The sequence below is a fragment of the Pelodiscus sinensis genome, chromosome 6 (assembly GCF_049634645.1).
Source record: "Pelodiscus sinensis isolate JC-2024 chromosome 6, ASM4963464v1, whole genome shotgun sequence".
In the NCBI taxonomy this organism is placed as follows: Eukaryota; Metazoa; Chordata; order Testudines; family Trionychidae; genus Pelodiscus; species Pelodiscus sinensis.
In genome coordinates this window covers 45,087,980-45,110,261 of record NC_134716.1, presented here as the reverse complement: position 1 = coordinate 45,110,261, position 22,282 = coordinate 45,087,980, and the positions used below count along the sequence as shown (strand labels likewise).

Below are 22,282 nucleotides of genomic sequence, written 5' to 3'. Positions count from 1 at the left end.
CAGTGTTCTCTGTAAAATGAGTGCTTGGGCAGCCTCCCAGGAGAGAGTCAGGTGCTAATTAGCAGACCTCCCCAACTCTGCCAGCAGCAAGTGTTTCTGTTGATGGTGCATTTCCACACATGCCTCAGTGCACATAAAATGTATTCTGCCCATGGATGGAAACAAATAGAGGAAACATTTCCCCTGTGAGAGGTGGGGCACAGGGCCTTGGGTGGAAGGGGCTAGGCTTGGGGCTAGCCTCCCCCAGATAACCTTCAGTGCTGCCCTGCCCACACCACCGGGCTTCAGTGGTGATTTAAAGGGCCTGGAGCTCTGGACAGTAGTGTGGTGCAGCAGAAGTGGCATGAAGCTCCAAGTCCTTTTAAATCACCAGAGCCCAGGGTGGTTGTTTCTTTCCACCATCACCACAACCACTCCCCCACTAGAAACCCTGGATCTCCTCTAGTCCCTGGTGGGGAGCAGATCTTTTCACCTCATAATCACTTAAAACTATGCCACTGAATCATTTGTTTTCAAATGACACCTCACCAGGTATACCTTGTACAATAGTATGTAGGGAGTGTCGACTATTTGGTGAAGAATTCTGGTCAGGGAATCCCACTCTCTGACACGAACATTGAGTTACTTTTTAGTGGCATTATTGTTACAGAAACCCACAACAGTAGAATGAATAAAACAGTGTGAAAAGATTGAACATTTTCATATGAGGTTGAAGTCAATGTATAAAGCAGCACAGATTTGGTACAAAAATTTATGTGTTTTCCTACCAAGAAGTGAAGAAAGAAACCAATTATGTTGAAGTACAGGATTGTTCTTGCACGATCAGAACTAGATTATCTAGTAGGCATTTAAAAAGGACATCAGACTTTCAATTATAAAAATGGTTGGGATTTTAATCAACTGGAGAAAATAAAATCTATTTTTCCAACACTGTTCTTGACAGTATAATACCTATCAATTTTTTGGGTTCCAGCTAATATAGATCCTCATTAAAGTGATCAAAAGGAATCAGAATTCATTTCAAACACAGCATTCCCTATACATTATGGCTGTGTCTACATTGGCACCATTTTCTGGAAAAGAGATGCTAATGAGACAAGTGGGAATTGCAAATGCCGTGGGGGATTTAAATATCCCCCATGGCATTTGCAATTCCGACTTGTCTCATTAGCATCCCTTTTCCGGAAAAGGGTGCCAATGTAGACACAGCCTATGAGAAGTATACGTAATAAGAAATAATCAATCTGCAGGAAATATGGCAGAAAGAGCCATAAAAAGTGTTCATATATATTACTCCTTGATAGTAATGTTACATTATTTTTCAGTTTGGGTAAATGTATTCTAAAAGAATGGCATGCTAAAATAATCACTGAATAAGTAACATAGATAACAGATTGATTTAGCATAGATGTGGAATAATTATACTAACGATGTCATCCTACTGTAACAAAGTTTCCTGTTAAACATTTAAAATAGAGAATTCCTTTTCACCTTCTCTCAGCAACAGCCAATCAATGGTTGTTTGCGTCATTCGGGGACTGATTAAAAAAGATATGTGACTGTGACCTAATTCACTGAGATTAGAAATGAAATACACAGATTGGGTAACTAGATGTGCAAATGGCCATTTATGAGGCCAGAGACCAATTTGAATGAATGTTTCTGACAACAGCATGCTTAATTTTTTGAAAGAAACAAGTCTTCATTACTTGAATTAATCTGACAACTAAGTATCTGATAGACTCAACAAATCTCCAGGAGAATCTAGTACTTTTAAAGGGACAGTTACTTCAGCAACCTGTAAAAGGAAACATACTCAAATAAAAATCTGTTCAAAACAATCCAAAGTTTCCTTTCTAAATGTAACCTGCTAGCTGCAATTCTCCTTCTGCAAAGATCTTTTTTCAGACAGTAGCACAAACAGATGGTTTTTTGCTCGTTAGGGAGCCTGTTGTAATAGTCTTAAGCCCTGAGACATAAAGGTCAATTTGTCATTACTTCAAATGACAGAGCTCAGCATTTATAATATGTCTTCTCCAGTAAAAGCTCCCATAAACATTGTTTCCTATTTCAGATGATAGATTACCAGGGATCTCCACTGTACCACTCTTTCCAAGATTTTTATTCTCAAATTGCTCATCAATATTTTCAAAATTGACTTCAGTAGAAGCTGCTAGGTGCTCAGCAGTTTTGAAAAAAAATAAGTCATTTATGTAGGATTCTAAATCTGGATTTAAAGGCCCAACTTTAGTTATTCATTATTGAAATCTTGAGTAGCAGTCTGTGGGATATCATATTTCTCATAGCAGATAGTAATTACTTTATCTTTTGGCGTCTAAGGATGAACGGTTCCTCTGATTGTCCTTAAAGTTCATAAATTATTTAGGCTCTCCCCTCTAAACACTCAAGATGACCCTTTTCGTCCTGTCCATGCATTATCTCAGTAAGGGTATGTCTACACTACCACCCTAGTTCGAAGTAGGGTGGTTAATGTAGGCAACCGGAGTTGCAAATGAAGCCCGGGATATGAATTTCCCGGGCTTCATTTGCATATTGCCGGGCGCCGCCATTTTTAAATGTCCGCTAGTTTGGACTCCGTGCCCGTGGCTACACGCGGCACGAACTAGGTAGTTCGGATTAGGCTTCCTATTCCGAACTACCGTTACTCCTCGTGGAACGAGGTGTACCGGTAGTTCGGAATAGGAAACCTAATCCGAACTACCTAGTTCGTGCCGCGTGTAGCCGCGGGCATGGAGTCCGAACTAGCCGACATTTAAAAATGGCGGCGCCCAGCAATATGCAAAGGAAGCCCGGGCAATTCAAATCCCGGGCTTCATTTGCAACTCTGGTTGCCTACATTAACCACCCTAGTTCGAACTAGGGTGGTAGTGTAGACATACCCTAAGTGACTATTTTGAGGGGGGCAACCCAATCTCCTGTTGGTATCACACCAAACTCCCTCTTGTTTGGTTGCCTAAAGCTGAGCAGGATTCTCTGATAACCAACATGTTGTCTGTGGTGCCATGAAGATAGTTCAATAGTATAAGAAGCAGATCAGCCTAATGTATTAAAACCAAGATCAGCAAAGAGACATAGGTGTCACTGCAATCCTCACTGCCCCAAAACTTCCATCAAACTCTCTCAGCACCTATATTTTTTCTATGTTCCCTAGGTAACAAAGTGTCTTCTGGGCATGCCTATCTCATGTCTCACATTGTGATTCTCAAAGGTAGTTTCCTGCCTGTCTCACCTGTGGGGCCTGATTTAATGGGTATGCTCTGAGCATGCCACAAAATGGCCCAGGGCTGGAAGGGAGGAGGCTGCCTATCTTATAATTGTTATACCAGTGATTAAAGGATTCGCCCATGAAGTGAAAGACTGCATTCAGTGCCCTGTCTACTTTATGAGAAGAAAGGATTTAACCTGAGGACTTTCCATGTCAATGCCTTAACTTCTAGGTTTGGAATATTCTGATGTGGGTCTCTCTCACTCACACCTATTGAAGTTGTTGTATGCACTGGGCTGGAGATGGAGTGAGTGACTTTATAGTCCAGGCTCTTTTACAGCTCAGGCTATGTCTAGACTGTAGGCTTCTTTTGTAAAAACCATTTTTTGGAAGAGAAAAGAAACTTCTTCCAAAAGAGAGCGTCCACACACAAGCACATTGAAAAAGCAATATGAATTTTCCGAAAGATAGCGTCCACACTGAATGGATGCTGTCTTCCATTAAAGCTGTGATTACTATGGCCACCAGGGCAACTGTGCTTTTTCCTCTTTCCTCTTCTTTCGAAAGAATTTCCTCTTCCCCATCCACACATGCCTTTTTCTGAAAGAGTTCTTTTGGAAAAAGGCTTCTTCCTCATAGAAAGAGGATTACCGATGCCGGAAAAAACCTCTGTTCTTTTTATTTACTTTCAGAAGAATGGGATTGCAAGTGTACTGGTAACTCAGGTTTTGTCAGAAAAATGGCAAAACTCTGTAGTGTAGACATACCCTCAGTAAATTCCTAAAAGGAAAAAGATTTTTGAAACTTCAACCATGATTGTGGAGATTTCTTTTATGATTTGTACTGCTGTCCCCACACTCTTTTCCAGTTATCAGTATCACAACAGGTTATTGATTATCTGATTCATATTAAATCAAAATTCAGAGTTAAAATGGATGTAGACGTTTTGTGCTGCTACCTGTTCTTAACCATATTCAGTGTTATATATTAAAACATCCAGAATCAGGTATGATAAGCAAGATGGACCTACAGACAACATATAAATTTGAGCTTAGTATTGCTCATATTGAAGTCAGTTTCAAGAATATCTCCTATTGGAATAGAAGCAGAATCAAACCCTACATTGGTATCGCATGGTACTGCATCTTTTGCAAAGGGTTAAAATACAGTCTTTATTAAGTGCTTTAGTATACACTATGCAATACATTTCCTGGACTTCTGATTTTGGGAATGGACGAGGCAGATTAGAACACTGCAACTAATATGCAATCTTCAATTTGACCTTTGATATATATTCCTTCTGTAATAACACACTTTCACTTGTTATTGATATATTTTGTTTTGCAGGGGATGGCTTTATAAGGCTGTGAAATAGCTATCTCAGTACAAGCTATATAAGAAAAGAACAAAATAAAGGAGGTCAGCAGCATCCATGAATGGTTTACTGGAAATCACTTTAAATGGCAACATCAATTCAGAGAGGAGATTTGTAATTTTCTTATTCCCAGCCTCTGTGGGTAAGTGATTTGTTTTCGCACTTGTGTATGAAGCTGGGAAAAATTGATCATATTTGCTTTTGCGAACATTCATGAAAGTAAAATATATTCATAAAAATGTTCTCCAGTCTCAATGCCAGGAATAGTGTACCTCCAACGGTATATAATAAGACTGTAATTCCATCATATGATTCTGGGACTGACGACACACCAGGATAGGGGAGCTCTGGTGGCATTTTCATGCTGTGAAAACTAGAACAGGGATTTATAGCTTTTATTTAAGCACAGTGGAAAGATATGCTATGCATTATAGTATTCCCAAACAACTAACTTTGCTAAAAGTGTTAGCGTTTAAAACATTTTTCAGATGAGTACAGCTAATCCCAAAAATCAATATTACACTTTATGTATAAAAATGATTCATTGCTTTAAAAAATGTTCAAAAATCTGGAAAGGGACAATTAAGGAGTTCACCTACCTCTCCGCTGCTTCTTCCCTCCTCATTCAGTATTATTCTCACTTAGCAATGACTTTCTGAAACATATGCTTTCATGATACACAATTGATAAGACTCAATATACATGTAAAACTGGTGAAATTCTTTTGTACTGTGTTATACAAGAGGTGACACTACATGAACCTATGAAAATTTACACTGACATCTGGCTGAGTTCCATTTTGTGGTTCTATAAATTATTTTAGAGATGGACCTGAACTGCAAATGTTGGTTGTAAATCCTGGATCTGCATAAAGTGAAAATGGATAAGACTAGTATTCTGGTTCAGGCTGATCTCTAAGGATCATAATCATAAATATGGAAACAGATTAATTTAAGGGGAAATCTCCAAAGACAAAAGGGAGTTTTGGACACCATATTCCCAGGGAAATCAATGGGAGTTCAGCACCTAACTTCTATTTGTGCCTTTGAAAATCTTCATCTTCATTGTTTATAAATCACATCTAGACTTAGCTGAACCTCTACAGTTATTGCTGTTCTTCACAGATAAGCGTTCAAAAACTCAAGTGAATATTCTGAGTTCATCAGATACTCCACTAATCAATGTCAATTTAAGTCAGATCAGGGCACAGATCCCTTTTTCCCCCTGTTTACAAGGATGCTTGTCTGGTTGCTGCTCCTTTCTGACACCTTAGGTCAAAGTGCAGAAGATTCAGTGGCTTCCTTAATTGAATTCGGCATGCCATTTTCTGCAGTCGGAGGCTTCCTCATAAGCTGTGCCCAGAGTGCATTGCATCATTGAAAAAAAGTCTTAGGACACACGTGATTTCTAGGTTAGAGATTTTTTTGCCAAGAACATAGTGCAAGATTGAAATCAATAATGATATTCAGAGTCCACAAAATAATCCATTGATGGCCATCAGAGAGAGCACTTGGACTACTAGTTAACAGAAGTGGAAGGTAGATAAAATATTGAAAGTCAGAAAAGATTTGTGAGTGAAGTGAAAAATATGAAGGTACAGAAATATAAGGAACTGGGAGCAACAATTCGGAGAGTGAGTAGTATGGTCTAGAGGATTGGACATCAGTCTCAAAGTTAGGTGATAGAGGTGCTCAGCCTAACTCCTTCCACTTTTTTATGACCTCGGATAGTAAGTGAGTAAACTCTTTAGTATCAGGGATGCTCTCTCAGAGGGTGTGTCTAGACTACAGGGTTTTGTCAACAAAGGTGGACTTTTGTCGACAAAACTATACCTGAGTCTACACTACCGCCGAGTTTTATCAACATAACGTTGACAGAACTTGGCAGTTTTGTCGATGATGGTAAACCTCATTCTACGAGGAATAATGCCTTTTGTTGACAGAGTTCTGTCGACAAAAGGCGTTATTGTATCTACACTGTCCTTTGCATTTACACTCTCATGTTGATAAAGAGACTTGCTTTGGCGACAGAACTGGATGTAGTCTAGATGCTCTTTGTCGACAGCATCTGTCGACAAAGCCTCTGTCGACAAAAGCGTGTAGTCTAGACATAACCAAAATGTGTATGTAGAATCTGGAACAAAGGGGTCTCTTGGCACTACCATAATAGAAATAAGGTATCTGGTGATCTTGGGAAAATCACTTCACCTATGAAATAGGCATGGTGATACTTCACTATTTTGTGAAGCACTTTGAGGTGTAAGGATGGAAAATGCTATATAAGAAATATTATAATAATCAGACCATGCAAACAAATACAATGAAGGCCCTGTTCATTCAAGCAAGTTTGTATATAGGAGTAAAAATGTCATGGAGCCAATTACAGGATTAGAATCTAGATCAACACTATAAAGACTGTAACAAAACCTTGTTCATAATCTTGTGTGCAATTCTTCCCCAAAAGCATTGAATAGATCATTGTAAACAGCTTGTTTGTCTTGAAAGGGTTATTCTACTGATGTGACTTGTCAGAGTTATTAATAAATGTTTTTTATTTCACCAGAACTTTCCATAGTGTCGAGATTAAGTGAGACATATTTCTTCACTTTGAGCTGAAAGGGAGAAAGCTCCACCTTCATGTCTTCTGTCACTGTAATGTAAGTGCGTTGAAAGCCTTCTACAGATACATTACCTCATGCTTGAAATTAAATGAAGCAAGGCATCAAATGACATTCATCAGTCTTTCTTAAATATTTGCCATATGTTCCATTGATGAGAAGAGTTCATTTGCAACCCAAACAAAGAAACTGAAGCATCACAACTGGATGATGAATATTAGCCATATGGTACAATAATTTAAAGATAGACTAATGAATAGAGCAAAACAAAGGCTTCGTTACAAGTTCAGTACCTGACTTCATTTCAGCTGAAAACTCATGATAGACCTGAATAATTATCATTCAAATGCAGTCAAAATACACTGATTAACCGTAGTTGAATATGAAACATATGCTATGTTCTCTTACTAACAAGTTTAAATGGATTTCACCTTTTATACAAGACTTTGAAGAATAAATTATTTATTAAAATTGATGCATAAAAATATACTGTTTAATTCCCCACACTACAAAGTGGTATGGAGAATTTTTCAAACTACAGCAAATTATAACCTTGTAATTGCACAGTGTATTATTACACAGTGTAAACATTTCATAATATCCCATATGAAACTTTCATTGTCATACAAATGTATACTCATAAAAAACTGGATTGAAATAAAAAGGTTAACATTTTGCTGTTTATTGGAAAATGGATTAAGTAGGACTACAAACCAGTATCTCAAACTCTTAGTCTACAAGATAAATAGAATAGGCATAGTAGTGTCTAATTTATCTCAATTTCTTCTGTAATATGAATTCAAAAATTCAAACTTTGGCTTTTCAAATGACCTGTACCAGTTTCAATTCATTCATAAATTATTTTCCAAGAAAACTTCAAAGAGTATTTGTTTAATCTTTTGGCATTATTATACACAAATGCTGCAGTGCTCCCATGCAAGAAAGATTTAAAATACAGTAATTCCTCATTTAACACGTGCCCACTTAACACATTTTCGCGATAGCATGATATTTTTTTTTTAGGGAACTTTTTTGAATTACACGACCATCCCCAGAATAACACGATTTCCCCAGCTGGCCCGTTGCCGACAGATGCGTGGCGCTTCCCCTGCCTCCCTACAAAGCAGCAGAGGGATCGCCGCTCGTCGCGCCATTCCTCGCTGACTCCCCCTTGCTGGACACCGTGCCCCCTCTCCTCTACCCCCGCTTGCAGGCTTGCAGCTGGGTTTCCCCATCCAGCCTGTCGCCAGCAGCTGCGCGGGGCTTACCCCACTCCCTGTAAAGCAGTGGAGGGTTTGCCACTTGCCACACCGTTCCCCGGCGACCCCCCTTGCCGGACGCAGTGCAGGTCCTGGCAGACCCATCACAGGGGCATACTCCCAAAACAATCCTCCTCCCCTCTCCTCCCCTTTCCTTCCCCAGAGCCAAACACCTCCCTTACCTGTTGTAACCCAGTCCCCTTTCTCCCCCAATCTTATGTCCTGGTCCCAACAGACACCACCGCTTGAAACACAACCCCCACCTTTTCCATTATTTTCAATGGGAAAATTGTCCCCGCATAACACTTTTTCACTTAACACGATCATTTTCTGAAACGTATCTATAGTGTTAAACGAGGAATTACTGTAGTAGTGGCATTTCTATAGCCAAACAAATGCATATCCAACTATATATTTCCTTTTGTTGCTGCTGGGCATCATTCTAGCCCCATATAACACTTATGAGTTTTGCCATTGAATTCATTGGGTGTAAGATAGGTACCACTTTACTGGATAAAAAAAAACAGAATTCTATCAAAGTGCATAATAAAGTTCTTTAACCCACTTCTTAAATTAAAAGTTCAAATCAATATTTAGCAGCTATGGATGGTACTCCCTTTCACTATCTTACTCAAATATAGAGAAAAAAAAAGAGAAACAAAAGACTACTATGATACATTTAAAGAGCAAAAGTATTGATTTCTTGAATCTACCATCTCATTACACAACAGAACAGTAGGCCTCTCTATTCTTTTATGTTGAAGGTAGTGTAAGATTTTCCACTAAGTTCAGACTTGGCACTAAGGATCCAGTCCACTGAAGGTAGCGGGCACTAAATGAGCAAACATATAATAGTAAAGAGAGTCAAAATGACAAACACAAAATGATTCCAGGGTACTATTTTCAATTCCAATATGGAGAGTTTAGCAAATAAATAAATTGTACTTGTGAGATCTCACTGCTTCTCATCCATATATTGAATCTCAATGCTTTTAACAGGCTAACATCCAAATTGCTACAAAGGTGTAATTATTAGTGATAAGTGAACCTCAGAAGACCTAGTTTGAATGTTTATCCAAATCTCTTTTGCTAAGCTATAAATATTAGAAGCTACTGGTGCAGTTATTCAGGAGTGGTCAGGATTTCCTGCCGAGGTGTCCTCACAGGCTCCTCTGATGATAATAACCAGACGGCTGCTTGCATGTATTCTCAATAATGTGTTCTCTGTTGACTTGTGCACTTAGTCTCCACAGCAGACCCCAAGAGAGTCCACAAAGACAACAAATCAGATAAGGACTGAAAGTGCCAGGCCAGGTTTATTGTTAAGCAAAGTACAGTAAAATAATTGTCAGTAGACTCTACTGAACCACTATGCATTTGTATCCCATAACAATGGAATGACTCAGTCAGTAGGAAATTTCCACTGCTCCTGAGGTCCTTTCCTGAACCTGATCTGTATCTGTGGAAAGTGGGTACCAAGGTGTCTTTTAATGAGCTTTCAACTTACGTGCTTTCAACTTATGACCAGTACCAATTACCTGAAAATAAGCGGCAGAATGGCACTTGCGCAAGAGGGGGGTTTTGCACAAGAAGGAGCAGTGTAGATTGATCCTTCTTGCACAAAAGCCCCTTGCGCAAAAATTGAGACTCATTATGCATTCAAATGAGGTGCAGCGATATTCATCACCATGCCTCATTTGCATATCTTCTTGCACAAGAAAGCTCAATGTAGACGTAGTCCTGTTCATGCTAAGTTTTGTGAGCAGAGACCTGCCTCTTGCTCACAGTTTAGCTTTGCTTTATATTAGCCATGTTTTGTCTGTTGGCTAGGCCTCAGGCCTCAAACCAGACCTATGTTACATGGGCTTTTGTTTTAGGCCTTCATCTTACTACAACTGGCTTTTTTGCAGAACTTTTTGGTGTCAGCTAAGTCAGAAATGTCATGTTGGTTATTTTCATATATTTGTTTCTGGTTTAGTAGAAATTCAGATTTTAAAAAGTGAAACTCCATTCATCCTCAGACTTTATGTTTGGTTTTTGTTTGAGATACACATTTTGTTAGTATTATGTTTTATCTGAGCTGTTTCCCACCATCTCTAATAATTGCAAATGTAGCAAGTCTTAAGCTGTGGGAGGAAGAGAGACTGACTCATTTGAAGCTTCTGCAAAATACAAAAATATGAGAATGATAGACACAGTTGGGATTAAGCTGGCATCATTAGCCATGGAAAAATGCCATTATCGTAATAGTAGAGAGGCAGAGACAGTTTAATTGGTATAATTAGCCATTAAAAATGCCATCGGAATTATTTCACTCCTTGAAAAGGAAAGCGATATTAACAACAATCATCAGCCATTAAAATTTGGCACTGCAGTACCCTAAAACAATCAAAGTTCAATTGGCTTGTCAGCCATTAAAATGCCATTACCATAATGAGAAAGAGAGATAGAAAGTGTTAAAGTTCAAGTGGCTGCCTTGTAGAACCAAAAGTATATAAATCTCCATTGTAGAATTTCACTTTTTGGGTATTTCAAAATATTGCACCAGAGGAAGCCAATTACAGTCAACAAATTCAGCAACAAATAGGCTGAAAGCTACTTTTACACATTTCCTTCATAATAAGAAACCACTTGGTTTCTGAAGAACAGGCAGAATTACACAATGACAATACATATATAGATAGCACTATGATATCTGTAGAGTCAGCTACAAAAGCCCAGCTGGTTTTCGAACTGGATAAGCCTATCTGATCTGATAACTGAGAAATATGGTTGAACTGTATATTATTTCTAGGCAGGAAAACCAGAATGTATATTCCATAGAACAGATCAAGATTTTGAAATTTGGTTTTGCCCCAATAGTTGGAAACAAATAGTTGAAATTTTGAAATGTTTTGGAATCATTTCATTAAAAATTAATTTCAGAGTTATAGTTTTTATTGTATCTTATTAAAATAAAAATTATGAATATGAATTATAAACACAGAAGTCAAACCAAAGCCAAAACCAAAACACCTTGACCTTATAAAATTTCAATAATTTCCCATGAAAATTTAGACAAAACTGATAGTACCCATGAAACATTTTAATTCATCAGTTCAGCATTTTCCAAAGATAAACTGTTCCATTGGACATTTTGTGATTAGTGCTAATTGTTTAATCAATAAAGTTAATCCCTCGGTATAGGATTTCCCTCTTGGAATAGGCAAATTGATCCTTTGGGGACTTGTCTGACAGAACATTTGATGCCATTGATCTTTTAAACTACCAACATGGCTATATAAAGTCACAGATCAAAATGCCTCTGAAATCACACAGCACAAGCACTGAGCCACATTGTGAGTGGCTTCAACATGATTGTGCAAAGGTGAGGGAGTGCATATGAGACTTCACACCACTCATGCATTTCCCTGCTCTCAGCAGCAGCCCACATATGATTGGAATCTTTATGTTCTCCTGAAACCACTTCTTGACAGCACATTGTAAAGACTAAAGCATCTCAAATGGTGCAGTGAGAAGGTGAGCTATAGCACAACTCCACTCTACCCCGCAGAGCTGGCTAGGTATGCTAGGAAATGTATAGCACACTTCCTAGAAAAGTATAGCGGTAGGTTTTATTTCCTTGAGTATATAGTTATCATCAGTGCTCCTGCTAATGTGGTGTAGCTCTACACTACTCCAGGATTTCAGGATTCAGGATTTCAACCAGATGCCAAAAGCAAAAAACCTATTGACACTTAGGGTGTGTCTAGACTACATGGCTCCATCGATGGAGCCATGTAGATTAGATAGATTGGCAAAGGGAAATGAAGCCACGATTTAAATAATCGCGGCTTCATTTAAATTTACATGGCTGCCACGCTAAGCCGACAAACAGCTGATCGGCTGTTTGTTGGCTCAGTGCGCTAGTCTGGACGCTCCATGCCAACCTGAAAGCCTTTTATCGACATCCCCGTTATGCCTCGTAGGATAAGGTTTACCGGGGATGTCGATAAAAGGCTTTCATTTCGACAGGGGAGCGTCCAGACTAGCGCTGTTTGTCGGCTCAGCGCGGCAGCCGTATAAATTTAAATGAAGCCACGATTATTTAAATCGCGGCTTCATTTCCCTTTGCCAAACAAACAAATCTACATGGCTCCGTCGATGGAGCCATGTAGTTTAGACGTACCCCAGGTGATAGTAGAGAAAGTGACAGCTATATTTCTCACACTTGTGAGTAATGTCTTCCATGCTGTGGGTTTTCCTATTTTAGAATCAACATATAAATACTATTTCAGCTATGATTTTTTTTTAAAGTATTTTTACGATGTGGGATCCCAGTGGATTCTAGCCAATTTAGGTTACATACAAAAATGTCTGGTAAGAGTTAACATAAGAAATTTACTGGACTTATTTGACAAAATGGTAACAATTGCACTCATGCAATGTAATCCTATATATTTTTAATCCCTACACGTAAGATCCACATTGTAGAAGAGAAAAAGGTTTCCAGTGCATCTATAGGTATTAGAAAAAGTTTTAAATAGGTGGAAAAAATCTCTACTCAGGAGATAAAGAAAATAGTTTACTGTTTCACTTATTGTTTCTGAAGATAAATGTAACTGGAAAAAAATCCTCAGAAACATGCTGGGTGTCAGAGGTTAAGTTATAATTTCTTATCTGGGATTTGATCCTTAATGGCTCAGTTCTCCCATCAATGGCTCTGTTCCCCAAGAGAACACGTGTGTCTCCCATTAATGTTAGAAGAATATAACATACCCCTACTTTACCAGTGAACATCTGTTTAAAATGCTTGTCTCAGCACTGTGTCCCTCTTGGAGGTAGATCAGGTTACACTCTACAACACTGAAAATGATGCAGCATAGCAGGAAAAAGAGATATTTAATTAGCAAAAAGGAATTGATTTTCTGTTATATATAACAGCATTTAAAACTGAGGCAGGGTCTTTTTTCACATCAGGATAGAACTATATAGAATATAATACCTATTTCCTTGCAAACGAGCTACCTGCATTACCATTGCTCATGAGGTGAACAGGCCCCCTGGGTCTCTCAGATTATGTAGCTGTGACAGATTCTATTTATTACAAAAATACCTGTGTAATAATATTTTTAACAGGACATGGACATCCAATCTTGCACTTTTCTAGGACTAGCGTCTCAGATGCAGCTTGAATGTCATGACATGCAGGCCTGTGAGAATGAGTATGCTTACTGTATCCCTGAACTCTGAATGCAGCCTCATTCTTACCAGGCACAATGTGAATATTTTTTAAGAGGAATGTCATGATCTAAAGATAATATCTCCTTGGCTTGATTTCCTAACGAAAAGGAAGACTAGGTCACAACAAGCCAAAGATCTCCATCAAATAATAACTTGTAATGGTCAGAGATGATTAAAGAAAGGTAACTACTCACTTCAATGATCGTAAGATCTCTCAAAAACAATGGAACTGTAACACACCAATGTGCATACATAAAAACCACCACACTACCAATCGAGAGCACAGTTGATAATCCTCAATACCAAAGGCAATAATCATCTACCACATGAGCTAAAGAAAACAGCTTTAATTGTGTGAGAGTAGCAAGCTGTGACAGTTGATATGGCTAGGCACTACAGGGAGATAGTCACAACACTAAATTAATGGTTTCCAGATATTTTTATAGGATAGAATCATCACAAATAGAGGTTTTTCGTGAACCACTTCTCTGACCATTTTCAATCACATAATATCCCTAGGGCAACTATAGTAATTGTCAGCATGGGAAAGTGAAATTAGGACAGTACTTAAAATACTTATAGTGTCTTTTAATTTGATATAGCAGCTGGAAACTGGCACCCTATGACCATTCAGCTCTCTGCTGAAAATCAGTAACTGGTCCACAAGTCACCACTCCAGTGGTCCGTGAACCACAGTTTGGGAACATCTGAACCAAGGCTATTTATTACAAAAAAGACCCACCTCTCTCTGATAGAGAAACAAAATTTCCCCTCTTCTATTTTGTAATATGAACTTGGAGAAGCAGGCCCGCTCCAAGTGAATTGTGAAGAAGCAAAGTACAATTCCTCAGATAAACATCAAATCAAAGCAGACAAAGCCTAAAAACTCAATATTCCTTTAAGCTAAAACCTGATTAGTAATACCTATAATCATGTTATCATGTTTTATCTTAATTAACACCAATTCATTTATTTAATCTATGTATAAAAGGGGTTTTGTTAACATCTTTTCATTAATTTGTTATTTTGAGGTTGATTATCAATTAAGGCATATCACACTTTATTATTTAAAGTATTTAATCTGGCATTTTGTGGATTCCTCTATTTTGAATCTGACTTTTAATTTACCATCCCAATTGTTTGTTTGTTGATTTATTTTCTATTAAATAATATTCTTGACTATAATAATCATACTTTGAAGATTGAGTGACAAAACATGTTTGAGTGTCTATTAATAGGAAATTATGCCCTATAACTTGCTTTTTATGCATGTGGCTGAAAGCCAAGTGTCTCCAAGCTCTGTTATAGATTTTGTTTTCATTGTCTAAAGTTATTACACAATTATCTTGTGAATAGGCACTTGATTGTCTGCAAAATACACTAGGTATTAGTTTGATTGTGCAATTGGCCATATATATGCAATAGTGTATTTGCTTGATGTATTATAAAAATGAATGTTAACAGTCAGGTGGGGCTGAATCAAAACTTCAGAAGTGAACATCTGCCTGACTTTTAGGAAGTTTAGATCTGGATCTAAATGTTGCAGTTCACGGCCCCTTGTTAAGAACAAGTCACTTCTGGGTGAAGTCCTGTTGAAAGCAGTATTCCTATTAGGAATTCAGAACAGCCATGCTAGATCAAATAAATCAAGAAGACTTTCGAGGCTAGTATCCCATGAAGAGCAATGGACAGTTTTAGCTGTGCTAGTGAAAGGTGCAAAATAATCCTGTTATGTGCAGTTCTGAGATCACTTGCTTCCATTGAAAGTTTCTTTTAAACCTCAATTAGAACCTGACTCATAACCTCAAATATGAAAGTTTATATCCCTTTCACAACTTGTGGAGTTTTTTTCCTTTTTTTAATATTTGCCTATTACAACTCTGAATATTCTTACTACCCATACAAAATGTCGATCTTTTTTGTGTACTACGAAGTTTCTGGCGTCATTATTAACTTATGAAATTTGTTTAGTAAAGCCTGAACTTGAGGATGAAAAACACTGCACAGTATAGAGTCTTTAGACTTTACAGATCTCAAAAATCTGTAGGGAACTTCTATTCTGGAGGATTGAAAATCAGTCCAATTTACTGTACTATAGTACATCTAAGTGTATTACAAAAAGTGGTGAGCAAAATAAAAATTAAAATTAATATACTTGCAGCTATACTTGCAGAAGGGCATATGTAAACATGTCTACGTTATCAATTTGATGTCTATTTATTGAGAACTGCTCATAAATGCAATTAGGATGAATGTCCCGAGCTAAAATTCTGACCTGTATTCTAGAAATATGCTGTGTGTTGAGCTAGAAAGGCTCAAATGGCACTAAACTTTAAGAAGGTAAAATCCTTAGCTTGTATTATTATGAAATTTTTATCTAAAAGAGAATTAAAAGCTATCATTTTGGAGAATAAGGAAAAAGTCAAAACAAACAAAGGAAACTGGACTCCTTAACTCCATTCATCTGAAGAAGTGGGTTGTGCCCATGAAAGCTAATGATACCATCTACATTTTTGTTAGTCTATAAGGTGCTGAAAAACTATTCGTTATTTTTTAAATTTCAGATTGGTAGTCAATATGTTATTTAAATAAACAAATGTCCTAAGTAGAACTGAACTACAAAGGTATCTTCAGATTATCAGTGGAGATTATTTATTTTCACAGATATGGATGTATTTAAAAAACAACTATAAGATAATACTATTGCTCCATACTTGCAATACAGTACACAGTTGAAAGATAACTGAACTTCTATATGTAGGTCAAAGCTCTCTAGTCCAGCAGAGTTGAGACCTGACTGGTGCCAAACCAGAGAATTTGCCAAACCACAGGAGGTCAATATTGTCTAGCAGCATCACCAGCACTTACACTGCTTAGTGGACTCTTAGAAGACATTTAGGAGTAAATTAGAGCTAACTAATTGCACAGAACACTGAGAGCCAGGACTGGTGCCTGCAAATAAACTTTATGGGACCATAGGAAAGTTGGCCATATCCATAATAAGTGGACATGTGACTAATTAAAATCATGCTGCACCACTGATGTTACCGTACCAGAGAGTACAGGACTAGAGAGATGTAACCTATACTATTGGAAACAAGTGCCATTCTTGCATTAACACACTTTCTGGCTATTTGGATGTTACACAGGAGAATTAGCCAAGTACACCTTTACTACTGCCACAGCAGAAGTTAAACATTGTGTTAAAATGCAGCTATAATGAGTGAAATTGAAATGAATGACAAAATTTCCACTTACTTCAAAGATCGGAATTTTACCCAGTGAATGGCAGATATGAGAACCACAGAAATTGATGAGCATTTTGTCAAATGACTCCAGTGGTTGTGGGATCAGAGGCACAAAGTATATGCATTTGCAGTTTCTAGAGAATGTTGTACAAAAAGTTATAGCATTCACTTATGCATCATCTTTTGGCTAATGAATCACATTTTTAGTGTGGTGAACAGTTTCCATCCTCTATGAATTGCTGACAAACACACTAGCTCTAGCACTTCACAGCTCCACTTATAAGTGCTTAAGGCAGGACCCTGACGAATCATTTTGGCAGACTTTCAACTAACATAAGGTATTGCCGTGTTCATAAAAGCATAAACAGCATTTTCTGCATCCATCTTCCTTAAAGAAAAGGCTTTTTTGAACACACCTATATTACATCGTAAATATAATAGTCTTCTTGAATTTCTTTTTGCATTCTGGCAAGGTTGAGCTGAAAGTAAAAAGAAAATAAAATTACCGCACCTCACTTTTAAATGTGGCAGCTGTTTTCCAGCTTGCTGAGGGAAAAGGAACAGTGCTTTGGTATTCATCAAAAGAATGGGAGGAGAGAGATTAAGAAGCTGCTTCAGAAAAGGGGAGTGGGTCAGCATGGAAACATTGACTTATTCCTTTGGGCCAGAAGGGCAGGGGGTGAAAAGGGGCATGCCTATCCAGGCATGAAAAGCAGAATTCTCCTTGAAGTATCAAAATACCAGGTTTGGTTAGGACCTGCTGCGTGTATCATGGTAGCTGCTCCCTTTTAGGGGAGCTAGGAAGGAATTTTCCCCTCAACTTGAGATTGACTTTGATGGAGTGTAGAGGAGTTGCCTTCCCCACAGCAGGTTCAGGCAGGGCTTTATTATGTGAGGAGTGAAGGGAGTGAGACTATATGTTGCAACAACAGTAGGGTGGTCATCCAGTGCAAGTACTCCATAAGGAAGAAATGTAGTAGCCAGATAAATGGGTTGGTAAAGTACTTAAAGAGAAGTTTGAAGGAGTAAAACAGAGAGATTTGGGACTCCTATGACTGGTGCAGCTGGGAGCCAAACTAATTTTCCAACAGCCTATCTTACCCCTAATTCAAGGGGGGAAGGTTGATAAGGTCCCAACAATGGGTTTGATTAGGGGATCTTGATGGAACAACAGCCTGGTGGATGCACCCAAGGATAGTAGATATTGAATGAAGACAGGGTTACCTGAACTGTATGCTTTTATCTGCTGGGTAATCTCAGACATCTAACAATAAAGATGCAGCCTGATTAAAGCCATATCAAATGGTGCCCTGTCCTTTTGGTATAGCTTGATAATAATGCTTTATTAGCTTGTGGTGCATCAATTGCTTAATGAATGTATTTTGATGCTTGCATTTCTTTATTTCTTGCACTAATTCTCCCCCCCCCCCCAACACACACACTTGTAAACAAAGAAACATAGGGTGGGGAGACAAGCCTAGAAAGCAGTTCACAGCCATTATGCAACATAATCCTATCAAAGAGATTATCAGATGGGAAAAGGAAGGCAATTTCCACTCTAGATATAGCCGTCTTCTCCAAAAGTTATATAATCCAGATGGGACACATATGTCCAGCACTAGTTTCTGGAACATTATCAGCAATGCTAGTATAACTAGATCAATCAGAAATAAATGTAACCAGCAGATTATCTGTTATTACCATTGGAGGGTGAAAGATTAAACTAGGAGCTACAAAAAAATCATCAAGTTTGAGTATTATCAATTTTTCAACCAAACTAAGGATAAAAGAATTAGGGGATGAAAGAGAATAAGCAAAGAAGGGGGTGCAAGCCATGACTAACAGAATGGAAGATGGAGCCCAGGGAGGCATAAAAAGAGGGGATGCATTTTCCATTGATAGCTGATTCTGCACAGATGACTTCAGCACTTAACTGTGTCAATAATGTAAAGAAAACATCAGAAGCGAAAAGGATATTAGTCTTTTTTTATATATATGTGAATTCAGGTATTCCCGACCGCTACCTTTATATTGCTAGTGCCCAACACTACCAGACGATGGCAATGTTACTGAAAGAAAGCAATGATATTTCTCCACACAAGTATTTATTGCGTATTTACTTGTCCAAAAACTTTGTTATGTCTAAAATATATATAAAGGAATGCCATGCACCATTTTCTGTAACTGGAATTGTTGGGGGTTTTTGTGTGTGCTTTTTTTCTGTAAATAGCATAAATTGTGTAATCTTTTTTATGACCAATATAAATACCATCACAAATGTGATTTGTTTTAGATTACCTTGCCACTTTGCATACAGAACCTACTGAAGAGTCTAGCAAGGAAAAGATTTTGAAATTCAGCACCAGTTCTATTTTGGCTACAGATGTCCCTATTATTCTAAGCATATATTCTGTACATCTACTTAGGGTACGTCTAGACAACAGGCTTTTGTTGATAGAGGCTTTGTTGACAGATACTGTCGACAAAGTCTCTGTTGACAAAGAGCATCTAGACTACAGCCAGTTCTGTGGACAATGCAAACTGCTTTTTCGACAGAGAGTCTAGACGCTCTCTTTTGAAAAAGCACAGTGTGGATACAATAGCGCCTTTTATCAACAGAACTCTGTCGACAAAAGGCATTATTCCTCATAGAATGAGGTTTACCACTGTCAACAAAACTGCTGCGTTCTGTCGACTTACTGTCGACAGAACTCAGAGGTAGCATGGATGCAGGTATAGTTTTGTCGACAAAAGTGAACTTTTGTCGACAAAACCCTGTAGTCTAGACACATCTTTAGTCACAAGTGAATGTCTTATGTACATCTTATGTACACCACACTGAACTGGGGTTTAAAACCATTGTTCTCCAAAGCCTACTCCTTGTTTTGATTAATCATTCATTTAAATACTTCATTAAAACCAGAGCTCGATGAACTACCATCACAAAAATGCTAAGTCTTTAACATGTTTGTGAACTTTTCTAAATTTTAAGTTCTGAAAAACTTGGGAAAAATACTGTGGACTAAAGTTTAGGGGAAAAAAAATCAGTAAAATCTGTGAATAATTCCCCAAATCCCTGTTTAGACTAAGAAAAAAATAACTTTTGCAGAATGCCTAAGGCCTCTGAGCAGTTCACCTTGAAAACATAAGTTAAGTAAATGAAAGTTAGAATACAGCAACTGAATTGTAAATGCAAACTATGTTACAAATCCTTCTGATGTGGTGTGCAGCATGAATATCCTATATACACTGTTAAAGCTAATGACAACGTAATAGTGGATATTGATTTGAAGCAGAAAATCAGCATGAAGTATTAGCTACAGTGCCAGTCTCTAAACTCTACTTTGAATTTGGGAGGAAGAATGTATGACAGCTGGGCAGCAGTTCAAATACAAGAGACAAGCAACAGTTGCAATAGCCAGCTAGCTATTACTGTACTACATTCTGTCACAATATCTAGTTCTTATCTCTATTGTGAATTTAAAGTAAGGGAATAGGATACAGAAAGATAAAGCTAATTTTTATAATTATTTTCCAATATGCACAGTTGCCAAATTTTGCATTCAATGACAATAGCTATAGATATCTATGCAATTGGGATATACAATATTTATGAAATTATATGTATTCCATTAAGAAAGTGTGGCCAATGAGATCACCATGGCTTCCCATTCCCAGTAGCTTTAGAAGTCCTGTCATGATTCCTAAGAGCATGTGACCCACACAAACTTTTCCCCATCTTTCAAAGTGTCCATCATCTCAAACTTTGCTGAGGTTCCATAACGGATACATGTATATACACAAGGTATATTTTGAGCTGTCTTTTGAAATGCAATCTCCTTCCCCTCTTCTCCCCCCCCCCCAAAAAAGTGTCTTTCAAAAGGTGTCTCTCCTAGTACTGGTACCACAGTGTGAATTGATCACCATTTCCCCAAGTTGTCTTATCTTTCTCAGAGACGATTATTATGATGTGATACAGTTTTGAATGGCACTGAAAACCACATGTGATGGGTGAAGGTCCCTTCAGATAAGCAAAGTACTGACAAATTTAGATGCTCAGCTTAATAGTTAATTGCTGTTTGAAAAATTAGACTGAAAAGATAAGTTTCTGGTAACTTTCATTTCTCTGGAAATTCTGCAAGAGCAGCCCATTTGAACATATTTTTGGAACTTCCAAGTCTGGGCAGAACAAGAAAGTGCCATGCTCTATAGTTGGGAACTGAGAACATTTACTCCAGTTTTATACTGGCTTGGGAGGTCCTCTGTGGAAAGCAATTCTTAGGGAATCATTTCTGCCCACTTTAAATGCTCCTAACATAGGCTTTGGGGAACTAAGAATTTTCCCTTCAGATTTTAAAGTGAAATTCAGACATATGGGCTACGTCTACACTGGCATGAATTTCCGGAAATACTTAAAACAGAATAGTTTTCCGTTATAAGTATTTCCGGAAAAAGAGCATCTACACTGGCAGGCTGCTTTTCCGGAAAAGCCCCTTTTCCAGAAAAGTGTCTGTGGCCAATGTAGATGCGCTTTTCCGGAAAAAAGCCCCGATCGTCATTTTCGCGATCGGGGCTTTTTTCCGGAAAAGACTACTGTGCTGTCTACACTGGCCCTTTTCCGGAACAGTTTTCCGGAAAAAGGACTTTTGCCCGAGCGGGAGCAGCATAGTTTTTCCGGAAAAGCAGCTGATTTCTTACAGGAAATCGTCACTGCTTTTCCAGAAATTCAAGGGGCCAGTGTAGACAGCTCGCAGCTTATTCCGGAAAAGCGGCTGCCTTTCCGGAATAAGTGGCCCAGTGTAGACACAGCCATGGAGTATAATGGATAAATTTTACAGGCCATTCTGTTATATAATTAGCCAGTTTCAGTGTTCCTTTCATTGAAAAGGGAAGGAGCAGGAATGTTAACTGAATAATTTCACATTATAGGCAGGTCCTCAACAAAACAAACAAAAATCCCTCACAAGTTAATTGTCTTAGAAAATTTGTAAGAAAAAACTAAAATATGGTGTTTTTCAGGGAAAAAAAGCTGTTCTGACAAAGTTGTGTCTTTGCGTGAGAAAACGTAAATGGTTTACATTACATTTAAACTAGAATACTCCCTCAACATGTATAATAACAAGGCACCAAATTCTTATGCCACGGTGAAATCCATTGTAAACTACTTCCAATTCTATGCGTATTTGAAGAGGTTTTCACCATTGACTTCAATATGAGTCTTGCAGACAGGTAGTTATTTTAGTAAAATAACCTAACCTCAATCACTACCCCTAAGCACCTCCAATCATTCCAAGGAAAAAAGTGCAACCCTCATCTGCAGCACTGAGATGAAAT

At 38.0% G+C, this 22,282-nt stretch overlaps 1 long non-coding RNA gene across 3 annotated transcripts in view; it reads left to right on the top strand.

Annotated features, from left to right (window-relative positions):
• LOC102450182 (uncharacterized) overlaps positions 1 to 22,282 on the top strand; it is a 100,450-nt gene that overhangs the window by 11,584 nt on the left and 66,584 nt on the right. For all 3 annotated transcript variants that reach the window (XR_012905077.1, XR_332499.4, XR_332498.4), the window contains 2 exons: positions 4,574 to 4,743; positions 7,164 to 7,257. This is a non-coding gene — a long non-coding RNA (uncharacterized LOC102450182). The remainder of the gene's footprint in view (positions 1 to 4,573; positions 4,744 to 7,163; positions 7,258 to 22,282) is intronic.